The 18,049-nt window shown below is 39.4% G+C and overlaps 1 protein-coding gene across 12 annotated transcripts in view; it reads left to right on the top strand.

Annotated features, from left to right (window-relative positions):
• The window catches only part of NCOR1 (nuclear receptor corepressor 1), a 114,961-nt gene that overhangs the window by 875 nt on the left and 96,037 nt on the right, over positions 1-18,049 (top strand). The gene's annotated exons all lie outside the window — the stretch shown is intronic.

Here is an 18,049-nt window from a genome sequence, read left to right as displayed (position 1 = left end):
CTGTCATCTGTGTGGTGTTGCAGGAAACAATGGAGGTGGCTTATCGTAATTGTCCAAAGTTGATGGTAGACTGTGCCTAGTCAGTTGCTGCTCTTCAAAACTAGTTATTGCTATTGTGTATAAGTATATTGTGTTAATTGTAATTGGTCATCAGTCCTGTTTAACATTACCCACTCTTAATATTAAACCAGCGTAAATACACATGCAGGGCTGAATAAACTGTTATTGCTGTCTGAAGTTCTTGTTTTTCATGCTTAGAAAAAGGTGGTCTTTAACAATCCTATTTACTTCATCATTGCAAAAAGCTATGTAACCTAAGTAAAAAAACAATAGTGGATCCAGGCTGTAGTTATTTCTCCTTGTCACTAGTGAGTTAACTTGGAATGGTCGGCTTTGCGTCAATATATTTACATTGTATGCTATTTTAAACCTATGGAGTCCATGGGTAAAGAGTGCTGGACCTGTACTGGATTTATGTATTTCATTTTATTTTTTGTTGTAGACTTTATTATTTGAGGAGAAGTTGTGCTATATTATCTCTTTAACATAGTGATAAGTTTGTGATGAGGACCTCAATAAAAAAGATACTATGGTAGTATGTTTGTTTACATAAGGACTGTGTCCAGATCTTATTTTTTGTTGGCCTTAGTCTGTATAGTAGAACACCAGTTGTTTTGCTATTTCTTCTTGCCTGAACAACCATGAAGTTTGAAAAAGTATATAATATTTGAAGTGGATTTCTCGTCTGCTGAAATCTTGTGTGTGTGTTGCGGGAAGGTACAAACTTGTCCTAAAGCTAGGAAAGTTCAGAGAAGAGGATTCTTTGTAGCTGTTTTAAATTGAAATTATTTGTGAATGTGCCGTTAATTTTTCTTGGGATTGCTCTCTCATATAGATTCCCTGGTGAGGTTAAATTTTTGATATAAATTAATCTGCAGGGCAATTTGTTTTTTCATTTGAAAGTGTATTGCATGTTGTTGCTCGTCTAAATGTACTAATGATGCCTGGGAATGAGCAACATTTGGGAGCTTTCTTGCTGTTGGAGTTATAACTTGCATTTGGAAGTGGACAGAGAAAGTGCTGCAATTAAAATATTTTTCCTATTTAGTTTAATGTATTCAATAGGTTAGAATACAATATAGATAATATATGACCAGAATGTATTTTGAACGTGTAATGAAGGGTTGGCTGATGCTAAAATATCAAAATATATCATAGTCTTAGCAGGATAGAAATTAATATATTCTAAATGCTCTCAGAACCCATATAGGTTACTTATTTTGTCATCCACACCAGGCTTTCTGATATTTGAATTGAATTTTGCATTAGAATTCTGTTAATCTGGTCTTTTTATTTAAAGGGATACTGTCAACTAGAAATCTGATTTCAAAAAAATAAGGTCATAGTAGCTACACCTGCCTTTGAATCTCTTTCTTCAGTTTCTCTTCACCAGTTGTTGTGGCCTTATAATTACATCTTTCTATCTTCCCAGTGAGTGTGAGTGAGAGACTTTTACAAACAGGGGAAATGGACTCCATACAAAGTGCTGTCAAATGCACAATTAAAAAAAAAATTCTCTCAATCGTTCAGTTATATTTCTTAATTGTTATTTGTAACAGTAAATTAAAATCAGCCAGAATTGTGTTTTTATTGACCGTCACATTAACTTTTTCTCTGCATAACATTAGTCATATCTCTCTTCGTTCGGTGTGGGTCTAATTTTCCTTAAAAGCTCAGGGCCATTTTTGTGTGCAGTATGTTTTGCTGGTCTTTCTCTTTATTTTTTGTGCTCTCCTTAAATTTGCTTTTTCGTTGGGGGTTTCTTGAAGTAGCCAAAATATTATTCAGTTTTTCTTTTAATACATATGGCTAACTTTAAAAAAAAAAAAAAGTTAATGGTCATTGAAGTTGGAAGCCAGGTACAATGCATGCAAGTGCAATGCAGCACAGTAATAAGTAAGAATACTACCTGTATAGCGGTTCCATAACATGAACAAATGTTTCCTGAATGTTAGTCTGATGCTCTTATACTCATTTTTGAACTTTTGTCAAATCTGAACCAAAGTCACAAGTGAAAAATGAATAAATTAACTTAATGTGCCACATAGTCCTTCCACTGTAAATGATCCAGATGAAAATTCTGACCTGTGCACCATTGCTGTCTGTAAATATTTACTTTGGTCTTTTTCTAAATTATGCAAATAGTCCGGAATGTGCTCATTGAAATTCTCTGCTTCTCTGTCTAGAAACGATGTTGTGTACGATGCTAAAATCTTCACTATGTTGCCTTGATTTTTATCCATTCTCACTGATAAATTGCTATGAGTTTGAAGTCACCTGGACCTTATGGAGCTTCACCTTGATGCAGACGATGAAGTGAGCTGTAGCTCACGAAAGCTCATGCTCAAATAAATGGGTTAGTCTCTAAGGTGCCACAAGTACTCCTTTTCTTTTTGTGAATACAGACTAACATGGCTGTTACTCTGAAACCTGTCACCTTGGAGTATTAGTCTACATGCAGAGAATTCCAATTTACTTTGGAGCTAAGGATCTCAGGATACTCGGAGGGAACTTGTATGTCCTTGAATCACCACATGTCCAAAACACTTAAACAGTGCTGCCCAATTAGTCCTAGACTGCTTTGATATGCAATGTTTTTGTTTCTTAATGCTTGAGGAGGATGTTGGTCTGTGGTTTTTTTAAAGTGACTGACTTCAAAGGTTATTGCAAAATAGAGATCTTATATTTGTATGAAGGTGCATTAGTCAACCTCTGAAAAAATCCTATTGTGCAACTGCTTGAAACAATGAAAAACTCAGTCCAGACAAATAAAATTTAATCACTGTTGGCTGGACTTAAAAATCCTGGGTGCTTTGGCTGACCAGATTATTTAAAGCTGAAAATAAGAACTTTCTCACTGTCCTTGTGTGAATACCTCTAGAAGAAATAGAAGACTTGTCCATCATGGTGTGATGGCTTCTTAGTCATTTTCTTGTTTCCTTCTGCTAGTTCAGGGGAAGTGAATTTGCTTAATCCTGTCAGCAGTCATCTTGAAGTGATACTGTATGTATTCATCCCTGGGGAAAGAGGGGAAAAATAGCCTCCATAGGTTTGTTTGTTTGTTTACTTATTTTGCTCTAGGGAAACTGGTGGTAAGTTATCAGAAGAATTTCTGTAGAGACTTTACTGAAGCTGCCATGAAGGGCAACAACTTGGCAGACCATTTATGAGAGCATCCTCATTTCAAGGCAGATGACTAACAAATGCTGAACATGGTTTTAACTTACTTACCTATCCCTCATCTTAAAGTGTATACCTACTGATTCATGTTTTATTTGGAGACATTAGAAGATTAAATTCATTAAAACTACAAAACTCTATTCATCTAAAAAAAAAAGGGTGAGTGGGTAATGGTGCAAAACCGCAACCTACAACTAATTAGTATTCTTAGTCATGACAAGATTTAGGAGAAATATTTTCAGTTAAAAAAAGCACATCCTTGATTGGTATCCATTGTAGATTTTTATCTTGGATTAATACATACTTTAAAAAAAAAAAAAAGGAGGACTTGTGGCACCTCAGAGACTAACAAATTTATTTGAGCATAAGCTTTCGTGAGCTACAGCTCACTTCATCGGACTAACACGGCTGCTACTCTTCTTTTAAAATATTGTCTAATTATTAGATGCTTTTGTTCTGATATACTGGGTGTCCACTGAATGCATCTGATGAAGTGAGCTGTAGCTCATGAAAGCTTATGCTGAAATAAATTTGTTAGTCTTCAAGGTATCATAAGTCCTCCTTTTCTTTTTGCAGATACAGACTAACCTGGCTGCTACTCTGAAACATGTAAGAAGAGTATAACTTGTGGCCTTATTTATTTTTTGTCACACCATCAACATAGTACCTCTACTGGTCTGATCCTTACAAAAGGGTTGTATGTGTATCTGTTCATTCTTCCTGTTAAATAGCACATGCCTCAAACTCGGTACTTAACACAATAAATAGAAATAATCCTTTTCTCTGGCATGCCACTTTTCAATTTGGTATAGAGTATTTGACAAGAAGTTTGGTATTGCTTTTAAATTCTTTGAAAATTCTAATTTTAAAGAATATTGTCTGTGTATCTAGAGTGTAAGCCTGAATTTGTCTTGAGCCTAATTGAACTTGTATTTTCCTCTGCACTCTGTGAAACACTGTGTGCTCGATACCCAAGGGCCCACCTCTTCATGCCTTTGCATATCTCTTGAAAGGACAACTATCTATACTTATTAGTGGTAAAGGTTTTGTGGTTTCTTTACTCTTTTATTGTAGACCTTAATAGTATTTTAAATATACTATTAAGTGTTAATCCCATAGCTTTTTGTGGATGGGGTGCAATATACTGTATATGACCTCGAGATTATTATTGTACTAATGAAAGGCTATAATTTTTGAAAGTTCCATTTTTTCAAGAAAATTATTTCAAGATGCACTATTTTACCTAATTTAGTAAACCAACAGAGGCAATGGTGTTTACACTTGGGGACTGCTATTTTATTCTTAAATTGCTTCAATGTGAATTAATGATTGCAGTAGTCCTAGAGCAGGGGTAGGTAAACTTTTTGGCCCGAGGGCCACATCTGGGAATAGAAATTGTATGGCGAGCCATGAATCCTCACTAATTGGGGTTGGAGTACAGGAATGGGTGAGGCTCTGGTTGTGGGTGTGGGCTCCAGGGTGGGGCCAGCAATGAGGAGTTCAGGGTGTGGTAAGGGGCTCGGGGCGTGGGGGTGGGGGATGAGAGCTCTGTCTGGGAGTGTGGGCTCTGGGTTGGGCCTGGGGGTGAGGAGTTTGGGGTGCAGGAGGGTGCTCTAGGCTGGGATCAAGGGGTTTGGAGGCCGGGAGGGGGATCAGGGCTGGGGCAAGGGGTTGGGGCACAGGGAGAGGCTATGCGGTGTAGGCTTTGGGCAGTGCTCTCCTCAAGTGGCTCCTGGAAGCAGAGGCCATGTCCCCACTCTAGCTCCTATGCGGAGCTGTGGCTAGATGGCTCTACACACTGCCCTGTCCGTGGGCGCCACCCCTGCAGCTCCAATTGGCCACAGTTCCCGGCCAATGAGAGATGTGCAGGAGGCAGCGGTGGGAGCAACGTTCAGAGCGGAGCCCCCGGCTGCCCCTACACGTAGGAGCTGGAGTGGGGCCATGCCGCTGCTTCTGGGAATCACATGGAGCGGCCCCCAACCCTGCTCCCCAGCTGGAGCACTGTAGCAGGGCAAGCCCCAGACCCTACTCCCTAGCGGTAGCTCCAGGACTGGTTTAAAAATGGCTTGCGGGCCGGATCTTGCCCATTGTCTGTAGTTTGCCCACCCCTGTCCTAGAGTGCTCTATGATAAATTACTCAGTGCTGAATTATGAGGTACTTCAGGATGGAGTAGCTATTTTAACCCTTAATTTCTTTGGTTGGGATAAGTCAGATTCCTAAAGGACTATTTTAAGTCTATTAATTGTACGCTTAATGCAGTCCTTTTAAATGAGTTCCTAGTAAGAAACTGCTTTAAGTATTTGTTACATTTTAATGAAGAAAACCTGCTGCATAACAGTTTATAGTTTGAAACGTTGGGCAAAAATGTATTTACAACAGGAATAACTTCAATGGCTGTCATAGTTTTAAATTTTCCTAGCACTCAAAGTATATTTCCAGGCAGCTCATAATAGAAAAACGTACTTTCACAGTGTATGAACTGGCATTAGTGAGCATCTTCCATATCCGGAATTAAAATTTCTCTCCAGAAAATTGTTTAAAGCAATAAGTACTACTGATCTAAATGTCTTGTTTGGTCTTTTTCCAAGTGTTAGTTGGTGGGCTTATCAAAAGAATTCCAGTCATCTGATCCTCTGGGTTAGCGTTTTGGGCAATATTGGGTCTATTTGAGTGCAGTGGTATGGTTAGTCACTTTGTATGATTACGCCTCATCTTCTGTTTTCTTCTGAAATGCTTAGTTTATGAATACTACGTCATAATTTGTCAAGTCAATATCTCTTTAATAGTCAAATTCAAATAGTCTTTAAAATCTGGTAGTTTTGATATCCATTAGGGGGAGAAATGGAGCATGGTAGGAGGATGCAGTTTGGAGAACTGTAGCCACACAGCGAACTTCCTGCATGTCCCATTTATTTAAAAGCAGTTTTAGCTAGAGATGGCCTGTCATTAGAGAAACAATCTTTATGTCATAATTAGGTTTGATATGTACCTAAGCTCTTGGTCAAGCATAGCAAAAGCAGACTGTGAGTCTTAAACAGGAAGGATGATTGTGTAGTATATTTCTTATTTATGAGGATTGAGATCATGTGACACAATGCTTCTCAGGCCAGATGAAACAGGAGCAATTCATGTTCAAATATAAAGTTCTGTGAACTTTGCCATCATGCTTTTTGGACTGATTATTATTACTTATTTTCTAGATAGCAATTTTTCAGGCATGGCTTCCAGTTTTGAGTTCATGAGGGCTCTTTCGTGGTTCTATTCAGCTATATGCTTTTCTCCTATTTGGAACCAATGGGAGTGGAGATGTGGTGGAGAGGAGACCAGGAGATACATAAAATGTCTTCACAATGAACGCTTTCTAGTATTGCATGCTTTTCATATGAAAATTCATATGAAATTTTAAAGCCATAATCCCTAACTACAGGTCTTGAATTATCCCCTCATTGGTTGTACCTAACCCATCACCTAGCACAAATTTAACCATACTTTAATCAAAAAAATATTTTATTCCCCCTCACTCTAACCAGTGAGTGGAGGACTTCCCCTGGTTTAACTTGGATTTAAACCTGGAGAATGGTCAGTTTAGATGAGCTATTACCAGCAGGAGAGTGAGTTTGTGTGTGTATGGGGGTGGGGGGGATGTGAGAAAACCTTGATCTATGCAGGAAATAGCCCGACTTGATTATGTAAAGAGTTGTCACTTTGGATGGGCTAGCACCAGCAGGAGAGTGAATTTGTGTGGGGGGGTGGAGGGTGAGAAAACCTGGATTTGTGCTGGAAATGGCCCACCTGTTGATCACTTTAGATAAGCTAAGCTCATGCTCAAATAAATTGGTTAGTCTCTAAGGTGCCACAAGTACTCCTTTTCTTCCTGATATCATGGTTTCATGTTGTGGTGACCTTCCTTGGCCAATGAGAGCTGAGTCGGGAGTTCCTTCAGGATGTATGAATGCCAGTCCTTCATTAGCCAGAGGCAGGCGTAGCTGAAGAGGGATGAAGTGTTTCCTCCCTCAGAGACTGTCTCTGCAGCCAGCAAATGAGAAACTAAAAACTGAACTGTACCTCTTGTTCGCTAGCCAGTGGCCTGTATCTGTCAATGTTTATTTTTGCTTGAGATATATACTCTTCTAGAACAGCACACCTTTTTTCAAGATAAGAGGGTTGCTGATTTAGATACTACTTAACAGATGTTAATACAGTCTGAGTTCCCTTTCCTCAGGAACAGATTATGTTTCAAACATTACATGGCCTAATTACCTTTCATGTGGTCTTCCATTTAATGCATCATAGCTTCATTTAACCCAGGCCTTGCATTTCTGTTCACATTAACAACTTTTATTTAGCATCCTAAATTACAGCATGGAGATTAGAGTAGAATTTTGCTGGATAAGAGCATTTGTAATTTGCACTCTATTAACTCAGTAACTTTTGCTTTGGTGGAACATTACTTTTAACTTAGTAGTTACTTTCCAGAAATGACTTAAATTGGTCATTTAAATTATATTATAGCTTTAAAAATCCTGTAAAATTGGTCCTAATTGTTTAACGTGCAACCAGCGTTCATCTTTCAGAATTGCTGTAAAAATTTGTTCTTAATCAAACTTGAATTATTAATATTAAGATTGAATAATATTTCAGAAGTATTTTTATTAAAGAGTATTAGGAGTTTGACAGTACTGTAGTCTGTGTTCGTGGAAACTTCCTGTTCCTAAATCAGAATTTTTATATATTTATATTTTGCAGTCTTAGTGTAGCTGGAAAAGTCATGCTGATGTTCCATATTTGCTGATAACAGATAATACATGACATCTTACTTTTGGCTGCTGTAATGCTCTTTGGCTCTTGTCATTCCTGTCACGAGCTGTATTAAAGTCTCCCCTGTTTTCTTCTCATGTCACCTACAATGTGAACCAGACACAATCTGTAGTTAGTACTTCGGGCATTGAGGAGTACAGTAACACTGCTGTAGTGTGGAATACATAATCTCTCCATTTCATAAAGGGCCCTCACTATGGATCTTTGGCCTTAGAAGCTATTGTTAAAATATTGCCTTCTTAAAGAAGAGATTCTTGTAAAGAGTAACCCATGAGTTAAATGTTGCAAGGAGACCTCCATGCTCCCAATAACTTTCTTGTTGCTGAGATACAAATGCATGTTTGTTGATTAAGAAGTTAATTTTGCCTGCTGGCTACATCTGCAAACTACAATAAGCAGTAGAAGAGTAGTTCATGGATATGCAAGGAAAACTACATAGTCAAAGCTTTCATTGGGGAAAGAGGAAAACAATTATTTGGGGAAAGAGAGAGAAGTTTCTTCATTTTTTCCCTACCCGGCCAAAATTTCAGGAATTCTTGTAAACTTTAGTTTTGTTTCACATTTGGATAGCAATTTTTCTTAACATAATTACATCAAGAGATTTCGTTACATAAGACAGTACGATGTGACTCTGAACAATGGAATCCATAACTACTATACTGCTTTTTATTCGGAGTTCTCTGTGGAATCGTTAATTTGCCTGAACGTTGCTTGTGTGTGGGTGTGTGTACACATTTTATTATTTATGAGAAAATTATTATGTCCAGTAAACAGATGGATTTGTAGTGAGAGCACAGCCACTGAGACCAATTCTAATCCTGTCTTTTTCCACTGATTACTGGCATTGGGCAAGTCACTTGACCTCTCCATTTTCCTTTTCTATAAAATAGCCTTACCACTTAACCCTTCACAGGAATATTGTAAAGTGTTCATTAGTGTTTTGAAAACACTCTGAAGAGAACTACTTTCTAAATGCTATGTATTACGTCCAAGGAAAAGGGACAGAAAATAAGAGATGCTGTTACTGTGAATGAATTAAGATAAATGGAAGAGACTCCAAAAGGAGCAGAGTTGTGTAATGTGCTTGCTCCCTTCATGAACACAAGTCCTACTGGCTTCAGTGGGAGTTCTGCCATGGATTGAAGGCAGTGTACGTCCTTTAGTTGAACAGTCTGCTACAGTGCAGTTAGGAGAATACTAACTTTATTTGTGGTAAACAAAAATGTGTAGTATTCCATAGTTCAGAATGCCCAAAAACTGAACAACTTCTGAAGGATTCAAGCAAAACTCTCAATCTGTGTTTGCCATTATGTACCAATATCACACAGTATGGGCTCTAACTTACCCTTCCAAATCTGCAGTTAAAAGCAAAGAATTTGTATTTTGCTCATGATTTAATTACTTGATTTTGTTTTCCCACATCACAGCTGCTCTCAGATAATACCATATTTGTTATTTATTTGTATTATTGTGCCTAGAGCACTAGTCATGGACCAGGAACCCACCTCTTTTGAAAGGACAGTAATAATTTCTTTCTAATAAGTAATTGATACTGGTTATTGACTTTAGCCCAGTGATGTTCTGCAGCATTGATTAATTTCAGTTGGACTCACTGTAACACATAGAAATCCAAATCATTTATAAATGTCTGCCCTCCCCCATGGCTGTACCTTTCCCCTCTTTTCTACCAGCACTGAGTAGATACTCAGTAAGTTTTTTCTTTTCTTTTTCTTTTCCCTCAGGATGGGTGACTGAGACCTGGGACTAAAATATGTATTTTTTTAAAAGATACACTTGTTTGGTTGTTTCAGAGCTGGGACTTCCTGCCGAACTGTGTGCCTGGTACTTGCTATTTCTTGGTCCATGAAAGTTCACATCAGGTGACCTTCAGTGCAGTCTATAAGAGCTCATAATATTTTTCCCAGTTTTTCTAGAAATAAGTTTGCAGGATGGAGAGGGAGTAATAGTATATCTGAGTTGGTAGGGAGATCTTTGAGGTCTTTGTTAAAGCGTCTAGTTATATTTTTAATTATACCAGACAGAATCTAGGTCAGGTTTCTGTAGTTCAAAAAAGTAAGTCACTGTCATTTCTAAGCTATAAAAATGTTTTTTAGGTAGCTCAAGAGAAGGCTGATTTGTCAGGTGGTGTTACAGATAGATTACTTTCTGTTGTCCAAGAACAGCTCTTGTAAGGATGAGTGACATTACCCATTGTACCACAAAAACTGAGACTGAAATTACCGTTTTTTCAAATGTCAGTCAAATTCAGTTTTAGTGCTGAAATGATAAGTCAGTAAGAAAAGGAAAGGTTTGTGTCAAGACAGGAAGGCTGTAATTGTAGCATGTACTGCACTGTCTCTCTCTCACACACAGACGCGCGCGCGCACACACACAGTTAATCTTGGTCAATAAGATCCTCATATTTGTTACAGGTTTAAGAGGAAAATTTTGAGGGAAAGGAGCTACCTGTAAGTAAAGTTCTTGTGACTAAATGGCTTATCCAACTTTTCTTAGGTCTTATCTACCTAGGGAAATTGACTGGAATAGCTCTTCCATAATAGCTCCCCATGTGGACACTTTATTCTGGTATCATTTTGCAGTAATTATTCCAGAATAAAGTGACTTTTATCCCAGAATAGCGTCCACACAGGGAACTCTTCGACAATAGCTTATCTGGCAATAACTGTATTGTGGTCAGTTTCCCCATAAAGACAAGGCCTTAGTGTAGAATCTTTGGGAATTAAGTTTAGACTTGATTGCAGAAGCAATATAAATGTAAGATGAAAAGTATAGTGGAGAGAGAATACTGTGGAGCCATGCCGGTTTTCTAGATTTGACACTGAAAATGCTATTGCTTACCAACTCTTCAGAGACAAGTGGAACGTACGTTTTGGCATTATGGAAACATACAGCATGTTTGCAGTATTAAATCATGTCAGGCTATTTGTATAAATATTGGTCAGACACAAAATTCTATTCCAGTTGATTCTGTGTACGCCTAGATAAAAATGGTTTAGGGTGAACAGATCAAACGTAACATTTTTCAAACCACAAAGTAGAATCCTGTCATTGACAGGATGGGGGTGGAAATGTGAAAATCTTTTGTGATATATTTTTTTTATTTTTAAAAAGCTTCAATTTACATGTTGCAGTTAACTGTGAATCGCTATATTCAGCTTTTAGACGTAAGAGTTACTTTTAGTAATTGTCCCGTTGTGACTTCAGGAGCTGGACTGAGAGAATTCTCAGTAGTTTAAATGGACTCTCTCCAAATTCTTCTCAATGAAGATTTAAATCAGCTGTCTCCACACACCCACTCACCTCTTTCCCCCTCCCTAAATAAAATATATTCCAAGTCTGAAAGTCCAAGATCTTCTTGCTAATGAGTTACATTAGAATGTTGGTATAAATACCTTCTGAATGCTATTATAGTACTTAACTCTTTCTAAAACTCTAGCTGCTCTTTCTGGGTTTCCCTGGAACATAATTGTTGTCAGTATGGATGGTCTTTTTCTTCATGTATGATGATTTCTTACTATTTTCAGTTTAAATTTGTTAACTGGATTTGATTAATATACTTTAAAGTTCCTTGAGTAATGGGGGAAAAAAAACTCAACAGCGTTGTTTTGTATGACTTTCTCGGACAATATAGTACTATTCCCAGTGGTGCTTTTGGGGGCCCCTAAAGATTAAGACATTTCTAATTAACTGAGCAGCATGATTATAAAATGTTAATAGGGCCTTATGTGCCTCATAGCTTGGTATCTTAATAGAGATAGGAATGGCAACTTTTGTGATACCCGTTCTACAAAAAAGTGTTGTCCATAACTATTTAAGACTAAGGTTCTCAAGGGACAGTTTAGATTTTTTTAGGTTTCTTGTCACAGAAAACGAAGAAGGCAGTACAAATTTATGAATTACAATAAAAGAAAACAAGTAGCTTGCAATAAAATGCTAATTAAAATAAAATGACAATGCATTATTTTAATTAATCATGATAGCATATGTCCAAGTGCCCTGGACATGAACATGTCACTTCTGAGATTTTGAGGACCAAGTAATAAATGATCCCCAGCACTTATGAAAAGGATCTTAACGTTTTTAAATAATACATTTTTATTTGTTCTACAAAAGTGTTTTCCCATTTATAATACAGAGCTTCCTAAATTGGCTGTTGCCTTTGTGAATTATTGATGTTGATCTATTAAAGAAATCAGTTACATTTTAAAAAAGTGCAGTAAGTTTTATATGTCCTTTGAAAAGAATCCTTAATCTCTTGTCATTGTCTCCAACAGAATGCACACCGAAGGGTCTCAAGGCTACAAGTGGAGTATATCTCCTGCGTTTCTTGTATGTAAAGCACAGTATAAATGAGTGTATATTTGGAAACCAACCTTCTAGTTGGTTTATGAGTTAAAGCAAAGAGTACTCTGTTTTGGAGTTGGCCTCTTATGCTAATGTTTCTGTAGCTAAATGGACTAATTTCTTGTCCATTTCTGTGATAGTTAGCAGGGAGGTTTCTTGTTCTAAGACTCGATGGTCTGAAACAGCGATCAGTGGGAGCCCTCACTATCTGTGTCGTTGAGTTTTTTTTTGTTTGTTTGTTTTTTGGGTTTTTTTCTTCACTAAAATTCTTCATTGCTGTTTTTCTTGAATAGCCATCTTATGACTCCATTGATAATGAGGCAGGAAACTGGTGACTGCAGAGCTGATAACTTGCATGAAATATATCCGATTCTGAATACTATGAATAAACGGATTGATACTGGTAAAGATGAGTTTTCATCAGTCTGGAGTGTTAATTGTATTACAAAGCTAAAGTCCAAGCGTGATATTTCTTGCTTTGGGAAGATAATTGATCCAACTTCCACCAAAAAATTGGTATTTTTTAAAATTGATTTTTACTGTTTCTATTTCCTTTTGTATTGGGTAGCTTTCAGAGATGTTAATTTGCTATTTATGCATTACTCATTAGATGTAGATTATGATTAGCTGTCAATATGGAAACATTTCCAATGGATGTTTCTGGTAAATAAATGTATCCTGTTTTCAAGACCTATCAGTTACCCAAATTGTGTGATTTACTTATGCAACTCTTGTTAGCATTAATAAAGTTCTGTGTAACTTTACACATATTGATGGTACACTAGACTGGGGGTTTTCAGGACAAATTTTTGGTGGTCTCAGAGTGTGGCCACTAACTCTGCATCTTAAGACCTCTTAAGCTTTTTCCTAGAATACTTAAATAGCTTTAGGAAAATCAAATAAATATGCACAGACATATCCAAATCATTGTAATTTATTTATTGCTAGCTAGTAACTATGTTGTGAAGAGTGATACTTACAAACATACAAGTATCACATTTTACAGCAGACTTACTTAGCCCTGGCAAGCCTGGAGATAAACTAAGCCCTGGATGGAAGGTCAGGGGAGGCAGTTGGGGGCTGGGCCCTGCAGCCTGGGCCCAGGGACGGAGTGTTGGTTGCTGGGGCCTGCCATTGCGCAACCAGAGCTTGGAGCTGGAGCTGAAGGCTACATGGCCAGAGCCTGCTGCCCTGCCATCCCAGGGCTAAAGCCCAAAGCCTGAGCCCCACCACCCCTGGAAGGTGGGGAATTCACCAGCTCCTGCTCCTCCAGCATTGTGTCCCAGGTGTCTCCAGAGGGTGGCAGGGCCAACCCCTACTGGTGGCCCCAGCAACCAACACCAAGATGGTGTATCCAGGAGCAATGGGGAGGGGAGGGGCTGCTACTTTGGTCCATCCCCCTGTTCCGTGTCCGTCGTCTCCCCCCCCACCCCACCCCCCCCGGAGGCTGGGCCACGAGAAAAGCCCCTGGTGGCCACATTCTAGAAACACTGCTCTAGACCTCTTAAGCTTATTGGTGTAGAATTCTGTATTGTATTGTAATAACCAGATTTTATAGGTCTCCACTTTGCAACACGCATCGTGAAATCATTTTCTTGCACAAATAACTAGCACAGGAACATGCCTTCATACTTTTAAAACTTAGACAGTAATGTCAACAGTCAATGTTATGTGGCATCTATCAGGAACTTTGGGCAGCTTGAATTTAAACTTAAATTAGTTTTCTGATTGTTCCCCTATAGTTTCCTTGTGGCTTTGGCCACAGCTCTCCTACTCCCCTTCTCGCAGTATCACCATTTCCCTGTCCTTTTTGTCGTCCTCCTCTGCTGCTCCCAACAGCTTCAGCTTCTCTTATTTCCCTGTCCCCGTCTATCTTCCCCAGCCCCCTTTTGGCAGTTCAGATCCATAACTCTCCATATTTGCTGTCTCCGTCTCTCTGGTGACACCTGCATCTATACCACACTTTTCCCTGGCACTACCTCCCTGGCACTGATTCTCCCCCCTCTCACTTCATACCTGTTCCCATCTCCCTCTATACTCAGTCCATCAAAAAAAAGGGGGGGAGGACAACCTCCAAAAATGCAGTACTATTCATACAACCTCATCTCCCACTATCTCATCTACACCACAAAGTTAGGTCCACGCAAATCAACTTGTCAATCTATTTATGTATTTGTCTACACTGAAACTTGTTTCTGGTCAGCATAAATGTCGTCTGTTATAGTGATTGAATAAAACCACCTCCCCAAACAGTGTAGAGCCATGGTAGACCTAATTTGATCAATGCAATGTGAGCGTAGACACAGTGACCTTTGTTGACCGAACAGTCTTCCAGCCACTCTTCCATAGTGCCTCAGTCCCTGAAACAGTGACCACTCTGCTCACAATTTTAAACTCCACTGCATAGGAGTAACATAGACTGGAACACTTCCAAACCCTGTTCTTCCCCACCCAAAAAAACCCCCACATGTTTTTGAAATATCTTTCCTGATGGTGTGCCATGGCAAGCATACCTAGCAACTCACCTTTGTTTGTGCCTGCCATACCATGGCTCCACATACAGTCAGGCATTAGACACACGCCTGCATGGAGAAGCAAGAAGAATTAAATCTCCTGGGTTTGTGGGGGAAAAAAAGAGACACTGAAAACACAGCTGTGGAACAGCTGTAGAAACGTGGACATGTAAGAATGGCTATCACGGGGGATGTAGGCTAAGGGATGCATCAGGGATTAGCAGCTGTCAGGGTTCCCTTCCCACTCTGAACTCTAGGGTACAGATATGGGGACCCACATGAAAGACCCCCTAAGATTATTTCTACCAGCTTAGGTTAAAACTTCCCCAAGGCACAAATCCTTCCTTGTCCTTGGATGGGTACTGCTGCCACCACCAAGTGAGTTAGACAGATTCAGGAAAAGGACCACTTGGAGTTCCTGTTTCCCCAAAATATTTCCCCCAAGCTCCTTCACCCCCTTTCCTGGGGAGGCTTGAGAATAATCTACCAACCAGCTAGGTAACCAAGGTGAGCACAGACCAGACCTTTGGGTTTTTAGGACACTAAAAACCAATCAGTGTCTTAAAAAACAGAACTTTATTATAAAGGGAAAAAAAAAAAAAGAAACACCTCTGTAAAATCAGGGTGGAAAGTCATTTTACAGGGTAATAAGATTTAAAACATAGAGGATTCCCCTCTAGGCAAAACTTCGAAGTTACAAAAAACAGGGATAAATCTCCCTTTTAGCACAGAGAAAATTCACAAGCTAAAACAAAAGATAATGTAATACATTTCCTTCCTATTACTTACAATTTGTAATCTTAGATGGTTAGTTCATATATGGCTTTAGGAGATGTATTTTCCGTACCCTGGTTCCTCGCTGAACCGGAGAGAACACACAGAAAAAAACCCAAAAAACTTCCCCCACAGATTTGAAAGTATCTTCTCCCCTTATTGGTCCTTTTGGTCAGGTGCCAACCAGGTTATTTGAGCTTCTTAACCCTTTACAGGTAAAGGAGGGATTTTATGCTACCTTTAGCTGTATGTTTATGACAGCAGCTGTACCACATGAAAACAAATGAACTTTGCCAGGGATACCGTAAGGTGAGGGAGAGCAACAAGAAATCTGTTGCTGCCCCCAAAGACCTGCCACACTTGCAATGAACTTCATGCCATACTAGACGGTGGCCCCACCGGCACCCTGCAGAGCTCTGTGGACACCTTGGAGGAGCCTGAGTGAAGACTTCTGCCATGAAGAGGGAGAGGGAGGAGGAGAAAAAGGGAGGCGATGTGACGCGACGGGGGACACCAACTATGTTGCGAGCCAGGAGGACCTGTTTGGAATGCCACAGGAGTCTAGCCAGTCCCACCAGGAGAGCATAGATGAGCCTGCTGATGAAGGGGAAAGGAGGTAAGTGTGCTTGCACAGTTTTCCTTACAATGTTTGTTTGCTTTTGCTTCCCTCCTCCCCCAACCCTTGTGATCATTTAAAGATGGTGCCTGGCCCAGCTCTAGTGTACAAGACCATGGGATCAACTTTTCATTGTTTTACTATTATATTATGAGAAATAAGGTTCGGAAATAGATTCAAAACAATTTCCCAAACAGTACCAACATTCAGATTACACAATCCACATTGATTCAGTGTCCTGTGCCCAGGTACAGATAGAACAAACAGTGGTGGAATCCCCATCTGCTTTTTATTCCCTTGTTGGAATAGTCAGGAGGGCTATGAGGAGCCCCTTGGCCATGTGAATAGGGATGTCCCTCTTATTTTCGTAACAGATCTTGACGAAACTTGAATGGAGATATTCTGCCATCATCTCCTGAAGGTTTCTAGGGATGGCAGTCTTATTTCTTCTTCTGTGATAGGACACTTTCCCATGCCGTTTTGTTACAAGTTTGCCTGGTTCATTGCAGCAAACAGGGTAGCGATATACTGGTCAGGGCAGCTTTGGGATGCTAGTAGCAGCTTGGTTCCCTGTGCCTTTGTGACCCTCAGGAATGAGCTATCAGCTAAAATTGCTACTAACTGTGAAAAATAGTGCCAGTATTCACTGCCATTGCTCTCTACTTGTACCCATGGAATAGGGTCCAAAAATGTATGGGTTCATGTATAGAAAATAGGCCCCATCCTCTATGCCAGGCCGTACTCAACATGGCTGGCGCTGGAGAGCAGTACTGTGGTGAGGTACTCGAAAGCTGAACTGTCAGTCAGCATTAAAGTATTTGTGGGAATAAGAGAAGGGAGTTTTGGAACTCCCATCTTTCCCATTCCATTGGAACTGTAAATTTAATGGTGCATCTGTCTTTTTTTTTTATCAGTAACTTCTGGTGTGGTGGCCTTGAGAGGTACCTCCTTTACACACGCAGAATGCCTGACCTTGGTGAGGAGAAGGAAGAGGGCTAGGGAGGATGTGTTCGGCGAGATCCTGCAAGCCAGAGGTTCACTGGACTGAACAAAGGTCTTGGAGGGCCAGTATGACAAGAGCATGAGAAGGACAGAGAGGATAGGCAAAAGGCCCAGGCGTGCCAGAAGGACAAGTAGTGGAAAATGCACTGTGACGTAATGGGTCTTCACAGACAGTAAACACAAGAGGTGCAGACCCTGGCTCACTTACAGGTCCAAAAATCCTAGACTCATCAGCCTTTGCACTGTTTGGAGAACTCAGTGCTTCTGCTCCCTACACCCCCAAGATAACATGTGGCATCATGGACCACTTGCTTACCCCCACCAGTCTACTCAAGAGGAACAACAAGGAAAATGCAGCTTCATATAGAGAGACGTGTGAAAACCACAGATTGGTGCATGCGAAGCCGCAACTGACTACATTGAACTACCTTTTTGTTTACACAAATGGACGTAAATATTGACTTCCTTTTCAACCAGAATTTTAAGTTTTGCCCCATTAAGTTATAAGTTTGTATAATGTATGTATATGTTTGTACTCTGATTTTATGCACCTAATTTTTTCACTCAAATTATGTTTATTAATTCACAACAAGTATTATGAAATGCATAATGGCAGTCAAGAAAGCCAACTACTTATAAATGCACCACAGAATTCGTGACGTCAGTAAAACATGCAGCCATATTTATAAATGTACAGTATGCACAACTCAATTCATAGTA

This window comes from Lepidochelys kempii, chromosome 17 (genome assembly GCF_965140285.1).
Source record: "Lepidochelys kempii isolate rLepKem1 chromosome 17, rLepKem1.hap1, whole genome shotgun sequence".
Classification (NCBI taxonomy): domain Eukaryota; kingdom Metazoa; phylum Chordata; order Testudines; family Cheloniidae; genus Lepidochelys; species Lepidochelys kempii.
This window is presented reverse-complemented; position numbering and strand designations above follow the sequence as displayed.